The 21474-nt window shown below is 44.3% G+C and overlaps 1 protein-coding gene and 1 long non-coding RNA gene across 3 annotated transcripts in view; one reads left to right on the top strand and one right to left on the bottom strand.

Annotated features, from left to right (window-relative positions):
* The window catches only part of LOC140670888 (uncharacterized), a 376593-nt gene that overhangs the window by 283621 nt on the left and 71498 nt on the right, over positions 1-21474 (bottom strand). The gene's annotated exons all lie outside the window — the stretch shown is intronic.
* On the top strand, positions 12919-14533 carry LOC140669780 (uncharacterized). The gene is made up of 3 exons (XR_012047404.1): positions 12919-12996; positions 13856-14012; positions 14125-14533. It is a non-coding gene; the product is annotated as an uncharacterized lncRNA (long non-coding RNA).

The raw sequence follows: 21474 nt of genomic DNA, 5'->3' as shown, positions 1-21474 counted from the left end.
TAAAGCTGGAGGACATCGTCGAGCTCGAGAATGCGCGAGTACGGGAGCGGGTGGTACGCGGGAGAGGGATAGACATATACTCGGTTTGCAAGACACGTCGCAGGGTTGACCCAACCCCTTCCGCATCCCCGCCGGTCAGTTCGCTCTTGTCGCGCAGTTCTCTTTCTAATCCCTCTCTGCCTCTTTCTCTCTCTCTCTCTCTCTCTGTATCTCTTCTCCTTCCCTTTCTCTCTGTCTCTCTTTCGTCCTCTCTGCAGCAGCGCGGCGACCCCTCAGGGCTGCCCGTTACTTTAGCATCAACAACAATCTCCACCGGCGAGCGCCGTTATTCCGTTAGTGTCTTAGTGGCAGCGGAACCGGCGGGCACCAATACACCGGTAGATGGGGTTGTCAGTGGTGTGTGCAGAGTTCGAGTGGACTCTCTCCTCCTTCTTCCTTGTCCGGCCGTCGTCTATCCATCCCTCTTTTTCCCGAGGGCGCTCGCTCGCTACTCGTCCTCCTCCACCTCCTCTTTGTCGTTTCACCCTCCTCCTCCTCCCCTTCCCCGCTCTCATTCCTGCCATCCAAGCGCCGACCGGCCTTTCTGTCTTGCTCGGCCACGGTCCACTCTCCGGCCAGTAATTAAACAGCCACGAGGCGGGCAAATTGAATCAGTCGAAGAGACAAGGGAGCGTCGACGCAGAGGTGACGGCCAACTAGCCGCAACTATGGTGTCTATAGTGAAGGGGCCATCGCGTGGTGCTCTCGCGTGGGTATAGGTGCGAGGCCGGACCGAACGAGGGGCAAAATGCGGGGGGGAGGGGGGTAGGGAAGAGGGAAGAGGGAAGAGTCGCTTGGCTTACAGGGGCTAGGTGGACGGATACATCCTGGTCACCCATCCACCCACCGAGAGCCTGGAGAGAGTTCGAGCTATAGACCGCCGCCCATCGCGTCGTCCTTCCACTGCCGTCGTTGTCTGACGATGTTGCATTAACTCCCCGTCCTCTCTAAGTGCTAAGTTTACCCCAAGATTGCATAATGCTCGGCCTGCGTGTAGACGAGCGTGTCGACGATATTCACGAGAACGAGGAAACGTTCGATTACAGACGCGCGCGCGTGTATGCGTAAACGCGCCACTTTTTCTCGCGTACATTTTATGGTCTATTTCATAGGCCCGTACGTCAAAATGATACGCTACAAAATGATGGATCATTATTGATAGCGGCCAACTTCCCGTGGGAGGCAAGTTTCTTACTCTGAGAGACGTGTAGGATATGCGAAAGGTATATACATATCTCGCAACGGTAACCGTAACGGTAAAATGGGGACGAAATTTTAGTTAAAAATCATTTCATTTTTCTTCAGAGAGTGTAATGCAATTATACGATATAACTTTGTACAGCTCTTTAATAGCTTGTTCTTTAACAAGTATTCGACAAATTGATTTTCGTACATTATGTATATTACTTGGAATACTTGTATATAATTCCTGTTAAAAATGTGATGTTGTAAAATTATACATATAATATTTTACAAAAAATAGTAACACACAATATGTAAAAAAGTTTATATATAATCCGAGTCTTAAATAAAGGTAAAGTCGTACTAAAGTTTTACACCCAGAAAAATGGTGAGCGCGCGCGAAGAAGAATCTAAATACCGAGCAAGCTCCATAATCGCGGCGAGGCGCTATTCCCCGGGATTCATCGAAGGCACCCTTCGTTACGACCACGGTGGTGTAATGAAAATATAACAGTTCCTATGCCGCGGAGTTCGTCTGGCAGCCTTCTGGCGCATCAACCTGACACATAAACTCTTATTATGCTATACGTTACCGGGCGGGGGCGCTAATGGAGCCACAAGTCAGCCGGTTATCGTGGCGAGCACCTTGCCGCTGCACCCGTCTACTTATTTTATATTTAAGCGCCGTAAAGAAGGAGCTACTTACCGGACGAAAGGGATATTTAATAATAAATTTTCGCGCGCCGACTCTGGCCATCACGAGCGTCGGTGTCGAGCGTTTACCAGCGACGAGCGACGAGCGACGAGCGACGAGCGACGAGCGACGAGCGACGAGCGACGAGCGACGAGCGACGAGCTACGATCTTGATCCTAATTTTTCTTATCGCAGTTACACATAAACGGGACGTAAACGAAGAGATAATCGAGCGCGGATAAATTATAGTAGTCTCATTATGCTCGATGCGATTCAATTTTGTTTTTTGTTTTTTTTTTTTTCGATGCAAGCGAGCGATTGCGCGCAACAATAACGATATAGGTAAATATCTCGACCGTTTCAAGCGTTTACGATTGCCATCCCGGGCAAATGAGAAATGGCGTCGAGGATAGTCGTCCTCAACAAACTCCAAGTCCATTGTGGAGAAATTGAACGAGACGGCAGGCCTGGCTGTCGTTTCAGCGATCGGCAACTGAGTCAGCGACTCGTCGTCGTCGAGCTCGCGCTCGAAATCGATAATCGCGAGCGAAAACGTATCCATAAATTCCGCGACGCGGCCCGTGTACGGCTGTATGAAAATTACAAAGCTATTAATTATGACCGCGATAAATTAAGCAGCCGTGGGGCCATTATAGAGCGCGAGCCCCGGTGAATTGTTGGTAAACTTGGTCCAAGTACGCAACACGGGCGTTGGTGGTGCTCTCTCGGCCCAACGCGGCTCACCAGGCATATAATAATGGTCGGTTAGAATGCTAATATATGTCCGGACGGCGGTGGCACCGGGGGACCTTGCATCATCGGAGGACCCAACTGGGCACTCGCCCGTTCCTAACCGGACACCGTATAATCTACACCCCGAGACGTTATTACTCCCCGAGACACTAAAACCCCGTCGATGGTAGCGGGAGGGAAGGGCGAGGCAAACACCGCTACCGGCGAGCTTCGTTCGCTGTCGAAGGACCGAAGCTGCTGGCTCCTTCCGGCCACCTTGGTCTCGACGACCACCACCTTCGAGCCACTCTCAAAGTCCCGTGAGGCTAATTGCTGAGGACCCGAATCCGACTACCTCGTAGATTCCGCTCCCGCGTTCACCGCATCGAATAACCGGGCAAACTTGAGAGAAATTGCGCCGGCGAATTTATGGACAAGTGCCACGTGCGGTAGTATATTATGTACATAAGTAGAGAACGAGCGAGCTTTTTCCGTGATTGTTGGCGCTCGATACCGATCCAACAGTCACATTTCAAAGAGCGACCCTTAAATCTCGCTCCCCTGATCCGTGGATCCGTCGTGGATACGTGTTTCTGAGCGCCTTGATCGCCTCGAGGTCGAAACTTACTTGGCCAGTAGCGGCGGCGGACACTGGACAGACATTTGGAGCTGGCATGAGACTTGGCCGGCAGATACGGCGAGCGGAAGGTCGTAGAGGGCAGAGACGGGGAGGAGTGACGGGTCTCGGGCAAGAAGGAGATTTCCTTGCTGTCCCGTCCACATGCTCGATTCAGTTCACCGTCGAGTGGCAAAGTAAGGAAGTGTAGGTTGTGCGGCGGTGGTCGAGAGGGCCGACACAATGCCCACCCTGCCGGGGGCCACGTCAGCTCGAGAGCACCGACCAGGACCTGGCTTTGTACCCGAAGATGTTCTAAGAAGGACTCGCAAACAACCGTCATCTCGTCGAGCTTCTTCCTCATGTACATGTGCACGCTCTTTCTTATATAACTCTGACGTTTAGCTGACTCTTTATTAAATCGCGTGAAAGGTAAACTAATCCGCCGATATATCGCAATGTTAAAAAAGAAAAAAAAAACCGAGAAAAAAAAAATGTATATAGCGTTACATTTTTTTTATAGATTATTAATCGTGGCGTGATTCAAACTCATCTTCTCACCGCGTTAGATAATCCGCGATCGCAGATTTCGATTACGACGCGTTTTTACATTCTCTTATATCTCGGTATAGTTTAAAACCGTCTATCGTTTAAAGCTGACTTTATGCAGTATTAGGCGAGACGCTTTCGCTCGAAATACATGTTGCGTGCAGAGTCGAGACGGTACCAGGCATACCGGCTTTACACGGGGGACGACAGGACGCATAATATAACGGACGTGCATAAATCCACGTGCCAGTCAACAATGTGCATAAATACTAGCCCCTTGTAGCGTGGTCTCTGCGGGCGGATAGCCGGAGTAGGCGGCGGGGGGGGGGGGGGAGGGGGGGGAAGGGTTGGTTGCCGGGCCAGGGGTGGTTGCCGGAGGGACGGTTTAGGGGAGAGTTGAGGTCGCGGCGGAGACTCGTGCAACAACTATGCGGTGTCGCAGTTCCTCACTCCGAGGGGACAGCCTGTGGTTATGCTCGTCAGTGAGCGCGCGTTGTCGAGAAATATCTTCGAAGCGTTTCGCCTTCGGCCGGAGGTGTATCGAATGAAATTTCGAGTAGGTAGGTCGATCGGGAGGGGACGACTCGTCGTAACGTCGACTTCTCATGGGACGTATAAACTTCGATAATTCTCGGCGCGCTGTTATCTCGGACTCGTTGCAAAGTAATAACGACCAAGGTTCCGCGGTACTTTCCAAAGAAGCAATAAGGGTAGGTCCGTTTAAGTAACAAGGTAACCAAAAGAGATGAAAGGAAGAGAGAGAGAGAGAGAGAGAGAGAGAGATCCCGAGGATGTGTCGTACCCTCCGAAGGTGCGCTCGTGCGCGTTCGTAAATACATATATACGTTTCAATCTCCGGCGTAATCCCGGACGGGCGACGGTATTAGAAAAGTTTTTCCTGCTACTACATCACAACGCTTGCTTAGCCGGCTTACGCGTGCTCACTGTGTGCTTCGCTCTCGTTCCTCGCAGCCGTGTTACTCGAGTGAAACGAAGCGGACCATCGTCCGCGGATCGCCGACGAAAAATCAGAAACTACGAGCGTTGTCGATACGTAATTCCGGTTTCTCGAAATACGAATGCTTCCGCAGTCGGCCAACGCTATCTTCTCTGTCCACCCTCCCCTCTCTCTCCACTCGGAGGCCAGAAGGTAAAGGGCACCAGGGACCGGGACACCAGTTTCGCAATCTTATCCGGCCGGTACCGCGTCCCGTTATCCTCCGGTGTGTACACCGACTAGAACAGATATAGGGTGGCTTCCGCCCCTCTCTTCTCCACCCCCACCTCCCGTCACCCTTTCCATCTGCGTTTTCTCCGTCTATCTCCCCTCGCGTCAACCACCCTCTTGCTCGCTCTCTCGCCAAGTCTTTCGATGGGATTCCCGCCTACGGTCCTCCGAATGTTTCGCCGATCTTTCCACGAGAACACCGTCCTCGTAAATACTTGAGCCGATACCCGAGGATATCGGCTAATATTCTAAGAGACGTCGTATCGTGGACGTTCGCCCCTATCACCGGACTACTCTCTCCCCCTGTCCCTCCCCTCCCCTTGTATTTCGCTTCTCCACCCCCGCCGCTCGGATCGACCGCCAACGCCGACACACACACAACGACTGTACAATATTTATATTATCCCAACAGGACACTCTCGGGTAACACGGACATGATTGCAATCCCGTTCATATATCTTCAGCTATACGGCCGCGCGCGACTCTACACCACGCTGGGGACATATCAAAACCGGCGGCCACCTTGCAACGCTAGCACGGACGCGACGACGCCATCATAATATTTTCAGATAAACCTACGATTCCGTCTCTTTCCTATCCTTCTCGTTTCGTAGCCGTCCACGCTCGGCTCCAATACACGGCTGCGTTTTGCTCCTGGACGACGCGTAATGCCTTCCGAGCAAATTGATTGAGCACTGCTTCAAGCTTCTTCCCGGGAATTTCTTGTTCCGTCTCATATCGCGTTGCCTTCCAATATAAACAGGAAGAAACGACCGACCACACTATTTATATCCGACGTAATATTGCAAACGGAACTAAAAGTTATGCGAAAGAAACATAGATGTAGATGGAAACTTAACACGCTTAGCGTAATCGGCTTGCTTGTATGTATCAAATTATAATTTTTTTTTTTTTCTTTTTTTTTTTACTTCAAAGCACCGTCGTAAAATTTATATATATTTTTTAAATGTTTTTTTCTTCGGAGAGATTAAAATTTTAAACAAAAAATAAAAATAATTAAAGAGGCAATTGCAAATAAAAATCGGTATGCAAAGTACGAAAGAATCTTATTTCAAAGTGCGAAATGAGAGATTAAAAATAAATGTTGAACGCGTTTATATATCGAGAGAAACATCTGCAAAACTGCAAAATTGTCAGAGCTAATCCAACATGATAACTTTGAGGATCGGTATCATCGAGAAAGCAGAACGACTGTTTTCAATTATTGATGGGAGGCCAAGTCGACAACGAAGAATACCTTCGCGTTAGCGAGATCTCCGAGAAAGGGGTGAGAGCTCGGGCGGAGAAAAGGGGTAGTAAATGAGGCGGAGCCAATCGTTTCATTGCATCAATAGTCGTAGCGAAGTTATACCAACTTTCTTGATAAATCCCGCTTACTTTGCGCCATAACATAACTTTACAGAATCGGAACCACGGCCATGGAAGAATTGCGATTTGTAACTTTAGATGAGGTCCCCCGCCACCGGCCGCCTTCCTTCCTCCCGTCCTCCTCTTCGATTGTATTACCCCGCTCCGTCCGTATCGCCGTGCTATCCTAAGGTACAGGAATTTTCCTACGAGCGTTCCTTCCGCCGGATTTCGACGGAAAGTCCTTCGGGATCTCTCCCGGTTACGATCGTCTTAACTCCTCGATCTCCTCCGCCGTCTAACGGGTTCATAGTCCATGGACAAATGCGGAGGGAATATATACAGGGAAAAAAGAGCTACATAAACTTCTAGAGTACGAGAGCGTGGCCTCCTGACGATTGTATAGACAATTTGCATACAATGCATCTTGAATCGATACTGAATTGTACAGGTATTTCGCGGAGGACATCTTTAAAATGACTCGACTTGGATTATCAAATATTGAGATTCGCATTTTCCGCAGTGGATTAACGAAAATGTAATCTTTTTGACATTTTATTTTAATAATTCGCAAAGTTCTATCTCTGTCTTTTTTTTTTTTTTTTTTTTTTTTTTTTTTAGCAATATGCATTATGAGAAATTTATAATATTTCATAATATGTTTATATATTTTTAATTTGAACATTCTGTCGAAAATCCATATTTGAAGAAAGATTTTTAAATTATTTATTAGTCTATGTTTGCATCGTGTTTCAACACCTTTTTATATTTTTCGGAAAAGTGCAAATTTGAATGGAAGGGAGAAAACAATAAATTGTACGATTGCTTTCACATTCATAGGCCAAGGAGTGCTAAGTCGGATTAAAAGCATTCGACAGAACGAGATATCTCCTTCTTGACAGGCATGCACACGCTAGTTGGTCGGATGGACCGACCGGCGCTGATCTTTCAGGAATTCCGGCTTTCCGTTTCACGGATTTCCGTTCCGTGACGTTCGCCACCGCGAAGAGGGCTTTCGGCAAATTGGCATTCTTCTTTCGACCAGGACGATCGTGGATGCGAACGAGCGGGTTTGACGTTCACCAGTTCCTTTGAACGCGAGATCGGCGGTATCCGAGTGAAGTGATCTCCGGCTGCCAGTGATCTCGGCTCTTTTCCGTCTGTCTCCCTCCTATCCCTCGCCAGGAACCCTCTGTTTTCTTCCTTCTCTCTTTTTCACCTATCCCTCTTTCGTCTCGCTCAGACGCTCTTCTAACACCGTTCACGATGGCATTGTACGCGACTAATTAGTCGAAGCGCGAGATCGAGGAGTGAACGGCTTTAATTAACATTCCTGGCTCGCTCACCGCCGCCACCTTCTCGGAAGGGCAAATTGAAGGCTGTAAATGTCGGGAGAATCGCTCGAACCGAGGCAATGGCCCTCCATACTCTATGCGTTCACCCCGAAATTAGACTTTCCGTCCCCGGATTTGAGCGGGCTCTAATTTTTCATTTGATAGTTAAACTGGAAAAGAGAAAAAGGCAGATCCTTTTCACCAACCTTTCGAGATATCGTATTGTCTTTAGAATTGTTTCCAATAGTCGGCATGATTTTATTGTATATATTATTTGACACTATAATTAATTTCATTGAGTGCATACTCAAATAGAGATCTCCAATGCTACAAGTTTATTTGACACTATACATATAATCTCTTGAAGAATATCTAGAAATTATATAATTTTATTATAAATTTTACTTTATTGTATACTCATTGTAATTATTAATATGATTAAGGAGTGCGGAGGGGGGTGGGGGGGGGGGGAGACGACACACATCTAATACCTAATTGGCATGAAACTCACAGAGCAAGAAATTAAAAAAAATTTTGTTTTCATCTCTTTCATTCTTCTTTTTTCATATATTACATATATGTTACAAAGCAGTATTAACAGGTATAATGTAATTTTGTGCGCAACTAAATTGAAAGGTAAATTATACAAGTGCGCTTAGATGATATTTAATGTCAACCAGAGTTATGTTATGGAGGTGGGTCGCGCACGTTGCGCAATTTCGATCATTAATCGCCGTCGATGGATTGCGTCGAACGCGGAAGGTTAATTTTCCGCGAATAATTGGGATCTGGTTGATCGATCTAAAACCCCCTGCCGAGAAGGTGGCGAAACGGCGTCTAAGTCATCCCATTCGTCTTCGGTAAGATACTCGGCAGAGGAGATCATCGATTCCAGTAGCGGGGCTAAGGAAAATTAAATGATGCAGACCCCCGTTGAAGGAGAGTTATTTGTCACGGTCGTTGAAGGAGTCCTCCCGCTTTCTCCCACCAGCCAGCCAGCCAGAGGGTGGAAGTAGTTCTATCTCCACCTCGGCGCTTACTCGCCCCTTTTCCTACGTTGCTGAGAATCCCGCTGTTTAACCTAACCGAACCGCTATTTGTAACGAGTCTATTACATTGAATACGAAACGAGAGCGCGAACTTCGACCGGAATTCGTCGCCGAGTTACCGAACAAAGTCGGGTTGAGTCTTTTATTTGCCGTCTACGCTTGCGTCGGAAAGCGCACTTTAGTAGAGAATTAATTTTCTCGCGTTTCAATCTCGTCATGTATCTTAATAGCATTGTAATGTTATTAAGTCGCCAATTTGCATCACTTACAAGTAGATGTTTTAAATCGTACATGCTATTGAAATTATTTTAAACAATATGATAAGAAATGAAAATATTAATTTTTTTTACTGCTCTAATGACTATTGATGATATGTAAGTTTATGCGATCAAATTTTCAATTTTAGAGCAAAAATAAAAATTTTAATTATTTTTGAAGGTTTCTAGAAAATAATTTCGAAAAAAATTTTTTATAGTTTATACGCCATTTAAGTAAAATTTGGCTTTTATATATTTATACATTTTAACCAATAATAAATAATTTTTTAACGCACCCATGAAAGATTAACGTGTGTTGTTTGGAAATTAAAATTTATATTGATAATTTATTTACGCCTGTGTCTGAAATATTCTTTCATGACTGAATCGTTGAGGAGTTGTTTTCGCAATGTTTTTCTAAAAGCGATAATTTGACGATTTAATAGGACGTATGTGGGAAAAAATTGAACGATAAAAATTGCGCGAAACGAAGGCGGAATGAAGCGCGGTTTTACGATAATGTGGATGTCGTGGGTGACGATCGAGAAAGGCAGCTGTGGATGCGCAAAAGTGGAGCGCTCGACGTGGCAGCACACCGCCACTCCGATAAACAACGTTGCATCGAGTGAGGGTATACTACCCTCTCCTCTCTTGCCCATTCCCCTATCTGCCGCGAATGTAAATTCACAACACTTGCAAATAACTGCCGCGCGTTGCAGGATCGACGCGACGATCCCTCCGAGCAAGCGTTATCTTTTCCTCTTTCCGTTCTACGTTCGCATGACCAGACACCGAGTGGGCTTTTATTGGCAGTGCTCAGTTTCGAGTTAATGCGTGTTAATTTCATTACGAATTATTTGCTCCGTATTTACTGCCTTTTTACTGCTTTCGTGCAACGTATTCTGTACAAGATGTATCTAACAATAAATTGTAAAATCCAGCAAGTATTCTTAAACTAGTATGGAGGTAAATTTTCTTTTACAAAACCTTCTACTAGACTAGACTAGACTAGACTACGTCGAATAATTAATAATAAAATAAAAGATGACTGAGATACAATATTTTGATTTATTTCGTGATAAAAATAAAAAAATTACGCATATAAGATAAAAGATTTTAGCTTGAAAGAAAGTTATAAATTTGCTTTTGAATATAAAACAAATTTATTTTCTTTGACATTTTTTATTTCATAATTATATTATGTGTGCATAATATTTTATCTTATTAAATGTACAGTAAAAAATTGATTCGGAACAAAAGATGAAAAGTCTAGCGCGTATATACCTATAATAATTTTAATACAGATTCAACTTGTGACATTCCCAATATATATGTATATTGTTTCCTATGCGACGCCGATGAATCTCACAAGTATCATCAGGCGCCGGAAGAATTATTAACCCTGGGCCGCTCTTCATTCCGCGACGTTACGACATTAACAGTTTTCGCTCTCCGGGTTTCCACCCTCTCTCGCGCAACATCACGCTGTTCGCCCAGCATTCCACCCCTATATCTCCTTTCTCTTTCTCCGTAGGGGGCACAGAGCGGCGAGTCGAATACGGGGCGCACGGCAAGGGGGTGAGTTGCCTGCCCCAACCCTCGCGATAACTTTTTCCTTCTCCGCTTGTACCGTGCTCGAATTTATGCCGGACGGAGAATTAATGCGTGACAGATTTGTAGTTATTACGAGGAGGAGGCGGAGGCGGGATGGAAAGAGTAGGAAGACGAGTGGCCTGGCCTCACTCAGCCCGAGGGAACAAGCGGCGGTGAGCGAGACGGAGAAACAAGAAGTCCAAGATGGAGAAGGACGACGATAAGGGATAGTAGCGAGGGCACGAGCAAACGGGGTGGCGGGAGGAAATGCAGAGGGAGGGAGAGAGAGAGAGAAAGAAAGAGGGCGGCGGAGGCGCACCAAGGTTTCGCAGGGCATCGGAGGCATGACTGGGCAAGGCAGTGAGGCATTCGGGCAGCGCGATGGCGGCGGAAGTGAGCCCATTACTTATTATAACTGCCTGGCGAGCGAGCGAAGCGAGCGAGGAGCGCCTGTCAGGCATCCATCATCGCGACGAATGGCCTCGCTGCCAATAACATCCGCCGTCATCGCCAACTTTTCGCGGCCTTGCCTGCTGCCTTCTGCCTTCTGCCTTCTGCCTCCTGCCTCCTGCCTGTTTGCCTCGCGCTCTACTTCAACTCGCATCGAATACCCCAACCCCTTCTCGTGATCACCGACGACGAAGTCGCCCTGCGCCGACGTTGCCGCGCACTACTTGTTTGTATTAATTTCCTTTACGGAAGTAACCACGAGCGAGCGGACTCTTGTCATCGACGCGGAGTGAAAGTCGAAAAACAATCTCCGACCATTTCCGCGAGGTTTCTTAATGGAAAAGCTACTGTGATCGATAGTAATACGATGCGACACAAATCAAATGTCTTCATTACCATCGAATACCATTCAACCTAATTTACATTTGGTTTTAATGATTTGAAAGAGCTCCCATCAATAATTTAAATTTTTCACTTTATTTAATTGCATTCAGATTTTACAAAAATTCGCAGGAATTTATTTATTTACAATTGTAAATGTGCAATTAAAATCGGAAATTGAGAGATACCTAATTTTATATAGAAATAAAATTTATATTGAAAAAAAAAAAAAAACTTTTACAAGACAATTATTTTCAAGAGAATTAAAACATCAATTATTATAATGTATCCTCGGTTACTAAGGAATAAAAATAACGATAATAAAACGAGCGACGCGATATACATACTGGAAACAATACGTTGGATATATCTACGTTTGCTTCGGAGAAATAATTCAAAGGACGATCATGATTAAAAGGATAGGAACGCTCGCGCGACACGAGCGCACGATCTTGCCCCGTAATCGATGGTTTAAACGACCAATGGCTATCGCGCGAATCGTCTATGATACGTAATGAATACTGGCCTTCGGCGCTTCGCCAAGTAATGTAGGTATCGAGTGTTATGAGCGAAGGTATACGTAACACGTAAAGTAATACCTTTATCCCGAGCACGCGCGCGCGTATCCGTGTGTACGTAGCCGTTGCGTACAATGTATTATACGCCACGTAGTATAGGAAGTCGCTTTATGTCAGAGATCGATACTCATAAAATGTTTCGGAGCACGGTTAGGTGCTCCTTCCGCCCTCCCGCTCTTCCTCCGGCCGATCCACCTTCTCCTTTTCTCCGCTTCACTGTCTCTATCTATTCATCTACCTTCCCCTTTTCCTATCCTTTCGGTATCTTCAACGAGGAGAGGGCCGTATCGTCGACGTATTTACGATCGTCGTAAGCCTCGATCGTAAGGTTCACCATGGATGTCGATATCGAGCCTGTGCTCTCTTCCTATCTCCTTTCTTCGTAAACCTTTCTCTTCCGTCTCTCTCTTTCTCTCTCTCTCTCTCTCCCTCTCCCTCTCCTTTCTTTTCATCTATCCTATCGCGGTCGTTTTTGATCGTTGCGCGCAGAGAGAATCTAAAGCCGCCTAGTAATTCCTCGATTCTCGATATTTGTCACGATTGCTTTTTCAATCGCGCATACTTATATTTTTATTATATGTTACCTAATTTCAACACCAAGTCTCTCTCTCTCTCTCTCTCTCTCTCTCTCCAATTTTATATTACAAAAGAGTAAAATGTCATATTTTATATACTTTAAATATAATATATAACCTCTTTAAAAGATTGACCTCAGAGATGATATTCGTAAAAAGACAAACAGCATAAATTTGCAAACAGACACAAAATCTTTAAACTCTACATTCCTAAACATTATAGATAAATTGCCGAAAATATAAACAACCTGAAAGACTTTGTTTGTTATTATTCATGATTTTAAAGACATAACTGTCGACACTTTTACCATTATCATAAAATCAGTCCATCGTTAAACATCTTTATAGTTAGGAAATTTTGGACCAATTATGTAAGTTACAATTTAACACGTTATCTCTTTTAAAATTTTTTTTTTTACTTTTTAGTGAAATTGTGAGTTGATTTTTAATTATTTCGATACAGGTTTCCAACTTATTATTTTTATTTTTAATTTAACGAGTGAACCAATGTGTCACTTCTTGGTCTACTAACCAAAGGAAGAACAAATCAACTCAACAATTTCTTATAATCAAACTTTATGTTTAATTTTAACCGATTGACTAAATAACGATGTTTAACTTTTCTGGAAACTTTCGTATAACTATTTGCTAGTGTCATTTAATGATAAGTTTATGTACAGTTATATATGTAGCTTAAAAAATCCCGTACTTTTTCTCATCTGTTTTTGTACTTTTGCGCTAAAGAAGATCATAAAATTGACCAAAACGTACGTTAGTATAATAAATTAATTTGTTACTTATTATTAGAATAAAATGTTTGCGCATCAATTACAGCGTTTGCTCTTACTCGCCATTTTTCCAACTTAATTTTATATACTTTAAAATTGTTTAGAGACTGTAATATTTGAGTTATTTCAACAGTTGTATATATATCATTTTTATCATTATATTGTATAAAAAAGTAAGAATAAACTTTTAATAGTATTAGATATAGATATAAATTTTAATTTTAATCTTATCGTAGTAATATTTTTATGTCTTTATAATAGAAACAACAAGATATATTTTATGTTTATTTACTTTTATAATTTCTATACGTATTTTGCGTCGCGAAAAAGTCTAGAGTCTTACGCGTAAATTTAGTATTTTTAAACTTAATGTGATTAATTTTCTCAAATATTATAGATACTTTATATCAAATCAATGAAATTATATATTATGCATATATAGTCTCACATTGTTTGGAAGGAACCATTGGAACAAGGATGATCCAGCAACGCACATCCACCACCGGTCAGTTAGGCTGGGCATATGGCAGGTCGTATCTATGTAGCCGGGCAGACAGCTGGAGTGACTCATGGCGGATTACAGTGATTGCTTGTTTATGGTCATTAACATCCTCGTGGTCCCATAACTACCCCGCATGGCGTCCCATCCCATCCCATCAGTAGGCTCCACCGTACGTGCTAGACTATATGCTTACATATATGTGTTCGCAGGTACGTCGGATGCAGCCTGTACATCGGCACGTGCATACATACATTGGAGAGATAGAGATAGAGAGAGAAGATAAAGAGCGAGAATATAGATCAATGTCTAAAATAATTTGAATAATAAACATATACATATACATATATATTGCAATTTTCATACAAAAAATAATTGCTATTTATTGTATTTCGAGATTAAAGAATATAATTGAAACTTTTTAACTTAATAACACAAAAAGTAATGCCAACTAAAACATTGAGAAAAGGCTATATTGGAAATGTTCACTTTCCTTTTACATCTGATAAGAAAATTTCATTAAACATATTTTGTGAAAACTTTTACAATATAATATTATAGAGATTGAGATAAATTTGCCGCACGTATGTACACAGACGATAGGTTTGATCAATTTAATAGTGACAAAGATAAATTTTATAAGAGAGAGAGAGAGAGAGAGAGAGAAAGAGAGAGAGAGAATCCGTCTCAACATATGGACCGCGCGTCTCTTTCTCTCAATGCACAAATATGTTTCACAACAAATAGATAGTGTGCATGTGTGTAAAGAGAGGCAAAGCGACTGAGAAAGGATTTTTATCGAATATGAAAGGAGCGTTTTTAGCAATTCGCCGCGAGGGGGTATATATGCTTATAAAAAAAGGACGATTCGCTCAATGGTGAATTGTAAAAAATGTTATTTTGACGGGCTCTGCCCGAGTATAAGCTCGCCCTGGGAAGCTGCCGGCAGTCCGGCAATTCGCCGCGAGACATAGATTGTGCGCGCGAACCGCATTCGAGGCAATTGCGATCGGTCGACGCGAGCAGTGCGATTCCGCACGCGCGCGCGGGTGTTTAGCGCGGGCTGATTGATGGAAACTGGTCCTCCTAGAGCAACTGCTGCCCACCAACGGCAATTATACCCGCTACACGCAAGCACTGTATCGTCCCCGACACATAGATCGTCCGTGCTCGTTCGGCTCGGTGGCCAGTAACACTAATACGACCCTGGGACGCGTAACTCGCGCCACCCCGCAACACCGACATCGACCATCGATACCGTCAACCGATGCCACCATCCTACCCCTCCGCCCCTCTGTCCCTTGATTGCCTCATTGGATCGCATTATGTCGGCGCCATTATCATAATTTAGGGATTTTTCACGGTCATCCCGCAGAGCATGGGCTTTGGCTCGAAGCCCGATTGTCCGCGGAAAGAGAGAGAGAGAGAGAGAGAAACGCATGTCCATCGATCAGACTCGTCGAATCGATATTATCTTTGAATTTTTATTGCTTAAGAGACGACTTTATATACACAGTTGATTATAAAACTTGTAATTATATAAAGAGGAAAGGATGGGAATATAAGAAATAGATTTGAAAGTAAAATTTTTCCTTACCTTTCTCTTTCTGTCGCGATTGTCCGACAATCGAGCGTGGCAAAAATAAAATCCGATAAGAAAAGGTATCTTTTTTTTTTTTTTTTTTTTTCGAGAAAATCAGATAAGGAACAAAGCCAGGGACAGAAGCGTATCATAAAAATGGGGACATTGTTGCTCAAGGAAAATAAGGGCCGTCTCCTGATAAAACATAACTACCGGGAAGTATGACGTTATGGATCGGGACGTCGACCTCGGTATTCCACGACGTCAACCAGAGTTAGATTCACACACGTGTGCAAATACACGTACATGTGTGCGCGTGCAGACGCGAGGGGTAACGCGGTATAATATGATAATAACGCCCACCACGCGGGTAGATAGGTATAATTGTCGAGCATAACTCAGGGCGGAGCGACCTGGACGGCGGTGATGTACGCCTCGGTAAAGCGGCTCCGGGACTACAGCACATCGGACTCTCACAGCCAGAGCTCGGGGCAAGGAGCGAGGGGGAGGGCAGGGGCAGGGGCAGAGGCAGGGGCAGAGGCAGGGGCAGGGGGAGGGGGAGGGGGAGGGGAGGGGGAAGGGGTTGCTTATCAGGGGAAGGGGAGGTTGCAGCTTTCCTTAATTTATTGATATAATCAGCTCAGCTTTGTTAAACACGCATAATAAGGCTGCCAAGGGTGGCGTGAATAATCCGACGTCGCCGATGAAAGTAATCTTAATTGGTCTACGAACGCGCGCGTCACACGGAGCTTCGTCTAAGCGCAAGATCCGCAGGGACAACGGGTCCGCGACGGTGGCTTTTGCTTTTAACTTGAATTAAACACCACGCCAATTACGCTCGGTTTGCGCTAACGATACTCGCCGCCGTGTCGCGCGCCGCGCGCCGTGTCGTGCCGTGCCGTTTGCATCCGGATGGATCTAAAGTTTGCGATTTTCCGCATCGCCGAGCGTACCACTCGATTTCGTAATATAAACAGTTTCGTAATATAAATTTGTGTCAAGCCGAATGTTTTCACTATAGGATACTCTATTATTGTCGTCGCTCTATCGCGAGATTCAATGTATGCTGATAAAAATGTATTTTCAATATTTGAATGTAAATACAGTAAGATCATTATGTATAATATATACAGAGAAGGAGAGAGAATTCTTAGAAAAGTGGTAAAAATAGAGTAACGAATAACCCCCTATCATTTAAAAATTATTAATGTATTTTAAAAAGATTTATGTAATTTATTATGCATACAAGAGTAATGTTGACTAATAATCATTATCTTTTTTAAGAAATATATACTTATATATATATATATATATATACATGTATATCTGTTTTCCATACGAGGCTCCAAATGATTAGATAGTACCGTAAACGATTTATGGGTTTTCAAGCAAGACCGAAACTCAGCGGATATTGGACGGCGATGTAGGACAAACGACGCGAGTAACGACGAGCCAAAAACTGAAATAACGGACGACCTCATCGAAGTGCGACGCTTCGAAACATCAATCTCGCGACTTTTTCGGGAACTCGGTTTTGGGCGATGACGCGCGGCTGACAAGCCGCAGAGGGTTTAGGAAACGATCACGGGCCGGTGAATGCATCAGGATGCGACGCCGGTAACACCAGCACCGAGGGGGTACGAGGTGGAGGTAATCACTTGGTGATGTAGTTCCTGCGAAGAGAGATGGAGAGGATCGCGACGAGAGGGAGAACGTAGGGATGGTGGAGAACGAGGGGGTAAAACGGAACGGTATACGACCGGCACGGCACCGCAGTGCACACGACCACCGATACACCCTCGGTGTGCAGCGTGTGTAGCGTGTGCCGCGCACCGAGTGCGAGTATTAGAGCGATTGACTGCCGGACGTAACCCGTACGTGCCGGCCGGTAACACGTGTAACATACTGCCGCCATGTATCTCCCTCTACCGTTCACGTGTTTATGTGGAATCGGGGTCGGTCGCCATCGCCGCGCGTTCACACATCCGAAAGACGAGCCGCATTTTTGCCCTCCACAAATCGTCACCGAGTGCTATTGCAGGTGGAATAAAAGTGAAATTGTAATGTAGTACGCGGACGTCAGCTTGCTACGAAAGTTATTTTGATTATTATCCAGCACCTCTATGGCAATTTAATTGTTGTAAAAAATAACACCGCGATAATTATTTCTTCAATCAATGTCAATCTTTCGACATACGACCTGTTGTTATTTTCGCACGATATTCTTATCACTTTAAACGGTTCAAAAATTTCACTCGTAATTGTTAAATCGATCAACGTTTTTTTTTTTTTTTTTTTTTTTTTTTTCTTTTTAAATAGACGGCAATAAAGAGTAATGAGCGTTGATGGTGACTTTGGGGTGGTTCGTCGATAATTCAAAACTTGGATAATAAACCGTCGAGCCGCAAAGTAATCACCCCGTGAAAACATGGCGCACGCAGTAACATTTTTTCGCAATGGAAATCGTTGGTTCGCCGAAGCGGGCGAAACAACGAATCAACCCGCGCGACCTCCGCGAAATCGCGCGCGTTACGAAACAAAGCTCGCTCGATCATGAAATACTGCTCGTGCCCCGGTCGCGTCCGGAGCGCACGGTGGCAGAGAGAGAGAGAGAGAGAGAGAGAGAGAGGGTAGAGAGAGGCGGGGTAGTTTAACGTCGGTAGGTAGGTGGTTTATAGTGATGCGACAAAAATGTAAATGCGATATCGTCCAGGATTCTGCGGTATAAATCTCGCGTTAATGTGTGGGGCGAACGACGTGGCGCTGACTACAGAAACGAGTCGGAGAGAAAGAGAGAGGTAACGCGGTAAAAAGTGAAAGAGAGAAGGAGAGAGAGAGAGACGAAAGGGAGAAGGAGGGTGAAAGAGGGAAAGAGAAAGGGAAAGAAAGGAAAAGAGATTCCGTCGTAGCGTTCATTAGGAATCCCTCCGTCTCCCTCAGCGCCACCCTCGTGTACCGAATCAGAGCGGGCGAGGGAACAGGAGGAACGGAGAGAAGGAGAGAGGAGTCTCTGAGCGAAAAGGAGAGGGTGGAAGAGCGAGGGTGCCGCGATAGATCACGCGGGCGGCAGCGCTCCTTCGAAAAACATCCATAAAACGCAGTAGGGCGGACTCAGCGACAATAAACTCTACATATAAATCTTGTCCTCTGACGCCGTGATACGCTGATGGCGAGCACGATAATCTCCGAGAATGCGGGTCCCTCTTCTTCTTCCTTTCCTCCTTCTTCTTCTTCTTCCCTCTCTCTCTCTCTCTCTCTCTCTCTCTCTCTCTCTCTCTCTCTTCCTTCTCCTTCTCATTCGGTCCACTCTTTGCTCCTTCGCAACGCGACCGACTATACTCTGCGCAGTCTTTCACCTCGGACATTTCTTCGTTCCATACGCACTACCGTGTACCGCGATTGCATTTGCATTGCCAAAAAGGTCGCGCAGCTTGAGTCAACGCGTGTCGGCGTTGCGATAATAACGATAATAACGATAATAACGATAAAGATCTGTTCACCGAGATACGCGCGCAGACGCGTTGGGATGCGATTAGACGAATAGTACAATTGCATTTATAGACATTTTCTAAGACCTTTCGCGATTAAAGATCGTACTCAATGACGCGCGGCATCGAGCTGTTGGTCGTACGACCGTGAGAAGAACAAAAGGGACGCGATTAATCTCATTTCACGACGCGGAGTTGAAATCGAAGTCGTTTAGGCCGAAGAAGCGTGGCTTCGTGGATGTAGCCTGGAATTAAAGTCTCGGAGAGTCCTGGGGCCGCCTTCCTCGCTGCCGATCTACGGCATCCCTTCGACTCGTCTCGCCGTATCTTGGACCGTAATTCACAGCCCCGTGCCTGCTTGCCGCCTAAATGCTCGCTCCCTAAATGCTTCTAACTCCTATTCCTTCGGCGGGATCGAACAATGGCGCGTGAAATTTCAACTTTGAGCCTGCGCCCTCTTCCTCGCCACCTCGCCACCTCGCCACCTCGCCATCTCGCCACCTCGCCACCTGGCCCCAGGCCGACCCCGCAGGCAGTCGCGCGATCTTCTCGCTCGCGTAATTTAATTATTCACTCGAGAGCCGAACTCGCCGGATCTTGGCCGACTACCATTCGTTCGCCGGGGTTTTCTTGCATTCAACGGCGTTAACTCGTCTGCAGAATCCCGCGCTCACCATCTCGCGCGAGCCGGTCAGGGGGCACGGAGGAAAACGACGAAACGACGAAACGGCGAAACGGCGAAACGGCGAGGGCAAAGGGAAGGATGGGATACCGAAAAAGTGTACCGGAGAAACGAGCCAGACATTTCCCTCCCTGCGCGTCTGATATCTTCTCTCCCGGCACTGCGTCACGTAAATCTTCCTCGCCGCGCACGGCGAGCTGCTGCTGTTTAGTTGCAAGAACGATTTCTCCGCCAACGCCAGAAACAGATAAACCGACGAGCGTTGCGCGAAATGAATCATTACTTTTTATCGGAGTCGCGTTGTTATACGCGACGGTAATTAGCGAGCGAGCTCGAGCGACCTCGAGCGCGCCGTGACATCGTGACGCCGTGATGCCAGAATTCGCCAGACGAATCGGTGCGACTGGCGTGAGATTCCGACACTTTTATGAGAAAAGAATGTGACGAGGGTAGAGTGCGCCGAGAGATATCGCCCGGAGAGAGAGAGAGAGAGAGACACGTGGAGGAGGCGAGTCGTGAAGGGGACTCCCGCAAATATCTTTTACATTGGCCACTTTCCATAGAAATGTTGTAAATTCGCCAACTTTGGCAACTCCCTTTAGGAGAATTTTAGATCGTGTTAACGATCGAACTTGCGTGCCTTTATTATTCAGACATTCAACGTACGACTTTAGGGAGAAAATAGCGTGTAGTTTGCAAAGGACTAAATTACTTTGAGCTACATTCAAATTTTCACCATCGACATTTCATCAACATCAATGTATGATGTTAATAATATGTTTATCCAGAGTTTTACTTTCTAACTCGATTTTGTCCAAAATTCAAAGATTAATTACATGGATTATCGATATTGCTAATGATAAATGTGACAAATCTGTAATTATGTTCTCTCTCTTCTCTCTCTCTCTCTCTCTCTGGCTCTCTAATTATGACCGTTCTCTAATGTTGGTAATATTATTAATTTTTTTTCTTTTGTATCAATTTAAATTTTGAGAAATGCAAAGAGCAATAAACTTCATGATTCTTGGAAATTTAAATATATATTTATCAAACTATTTATATTAGAAACTGTTACTTTTGACAACTTTGAAATTGACTTCGAATCTTCAAATTCTTTCAAAGCTTCGAATTTTAAAATTATATTTAAAGCTTTAAAGCTTTGAAAAATATATATTCGTGTGAATTTTCGTGAATGGCGTGACCAGATCGCAGACTGGCTATTAAGACTTATAAATTTTGATTAACATGTCAAAATTTTAATTTTATGGAGAAGATAATTTTATGAGAAGAATACTTATAATATTTCTATACTTGCAAGATTAATTTTATGATAAGTATTATTTCAATAAAATCTCATAAACTGAATTGCTTCAAAGTATTTGGCAACTAGTTGACTATTGATTTCATTTAGTTTTGATTTTATATTTAATTTTTAATTTAATTATCTATTTTCAAGTCATATATTTCTAAATACTCTAATTATTTCTTTTTAAACATGTTTTTATTGGTTTATTCTTAAAGGGAAAAATTTTTATAAGTAAATGTATTTTTTTAACTTTTAATTGCGTACAAATTGAGATATTTTTTTGTTTTGGCGTATTTTCTTACCTTTGTAAGTTAATTATAATTGTATAATTTTGATTTTTCAAAGTTACGAAGATTAAGGTATCAAAGTTTCAAAGAATCGAAGCTTTGAAGATACAAAGTTTCGAAACTTGGAAACTTCAATCTTTAAAGATTTTAATGCCAAAACCTTGAAAGTAAATCACCAGCCCTAATTTATTTATATTAAACAGTTTATGAGAGCAAG

The sequence above is a fragment of the Anoplolepis gracilipes genome, chromosome 1 (assembly GCF_047496725.1).
Source record: "Anoplolepis gracilipes chromosome 1, ASM4749672v1, whole genome shotgun sequence".
NCBI lineage: Eukaryota > Metazoa > Arthropoda > Insecta > Hymenoptera > Formicidae > Anoplolepis > Anoplolepis gracilipes.
This window is presented reverse-complemented; position numbering and strand designations above follow the sequence as displayed.